The following is a 2,042-nucleotide window of genomic DNA, read 5'->3' as shown; positions in this document are numbered from 1 at the left end:
ATAAAATAATTTTAAAAGTACAATGATGTAGTAAGAAAGTCACACCACTATAGTACATGTGGACATGCTACGTGGACAATGAGGTGACATGAAAACCTAGTATAATGAGTAAGTTTAAATCAAAAGGTTACCCAATGCTATAATGGGTAAATTTTTCAAAGTACAATGTCCTAATAAAAAATAGTTTGAAAGTATATTGCTGTAATAAGAAAAACTGAAAGTACAATGCTATAATAAAGAAATTTATGAAAGTAGATTGTAATTTTATGCATTTTGCCCAAAGTAAAAAAACTAAGTATTAGAGTTCTATTGACTTCTATCTAATTCTAGTAGAACTAGATTTAAACCGAAGGCTACTGCAACCACCAAAGACTGTTATATTTAAAATGTAACACGTTACTTCCATGGTTACCTCCTTTGAGTTAAGGGTTAATTGGTAAGCAAAGTACCCTTGCTCTTAATTAATCATTTTAACTTGTGATAACGAGGAAGACCTGATTTGAACACAAAGTAAGACAGATCATGATGTTGATAAGTGTTCACCTCAAGGCCTATAAGCCATGGTATTTACACTACAAGAAACTGCACTTTTGTCGGCGAGTTTGGGAAATCCGTCGGTAAAAATGATTTTTATTGGTGTCTTTGAATAAAGTCGTTGGCAAAAATTTAACCGTTTACTGAAGGAAAATGTCGCCCGCAAAAATGAACTTTTACCGGAGGATTTCTTTTAAGGCGTCGGTAAAAGTATCTTTAGCTACAGATTTCTCAAACTCGCGGGTAAAAGTATTTTTAACCTTGTAATTATTTTTTTAATCACATTTTCAAAGGGGAACTTCATGAGTCGTGGGCAGAAGTATTTTAGAGGGTGTTTGAAATTGGAATCTATCAAAGGAATTTGACTTTGAATGAATTAGAATAAAATTTGATGGAATTTGACTACGGGTTTGATTGATAGGAATTGGAATAAAATCTCACAATAGAATTGGAACAATCGACTTTGTTTGGATTATCTCACCCATCGCCCAGCCCACACCCTACCAACCATCATGCCATTACTGTCGTCGTCACAACTATCACCCACCCACCCATACCCCACCACCCCAACCCCGCCCCCATCACTCCTCCCACCCCTGCTCTACAGGTTGGGGTTGTTGGGGGAAGGTAGGGTGCGGCAATGGGTGGCAGGGTGGTAGTTGTGACGACTACAATGGTAGGATGGTGGTTAGTGGTGGGTTGGAATGATGAAATTCAATTCATTTCATTATGCCAAGGAATGATGAATTCATTAATCTGTGGAAATCAATGGAATTTGAAATATTCTATCTATTTCAAGAAATGAACCAAACAAATGAATTGGAATTTGGTCAAATGAATTTGTCATTCCAATTCAATCAAATTCTTTCGAATTTCGGAAACCAAACGACCATGTGATTCATATATGAACTATATAACTGATTCACATATTAATTGTTTAATTTATTCACATATGAACAATTTTAAGTCATTTACATATGGACTATTTAATTGATTCACAGATTAATTTTAGATTCAAATATAACATTATAGTTTTAGGATCGAAAACAACATCTTGCTCAAGATCGTTTTTTGGTTTCAAATTCATAATTAAAGAATACGAGGTTTGATCAAGAAAGAATTAAGAAGTTTGATAACCTAGAATTGCGATATATGATCGAGAAAGAATCGAGAGAAATCGATCTTATAATTGTCATAAAACAAGATTTGATTTGTTAGAATCGTTAACAATACGGTGTATTGATCATACATCACCACCGCTTTTTTCTAGTTACCACATTACCTTTCCTTTAAAAAGAACTTTAATTATTTGATCCAATGAATATGATCACTTCTCTATTTCTCACACATTTAACATTTCTCATTTGAAACTCTCTCTCTCTCTCTCTCTAAGAAGGGGGGGATGAAAGGTAGGTTTATACGAGAATGATACATATTTAAGAAAATAAAAGATTTGACTAAATTACGTACAAAATCACATGTGATTTTACGTTAACGGCCAAAAAGCG

Source organism: Cynara cardunculus (assembly GCF_001531365.2).
Source record: "Cynara cardunculus var. scolymus isolate 2C chromosome LG 3, CcrdV1, whole genome shotgun sequence".
NCBI lineage: Eukaryota > Viridiplantae > Streptophyta > Magnoliopsida > Asterales > Asteraceae > Cynara > Cynara cardunculus.
Note: the sequence above shows the minus strand (reverse complement) of the source record.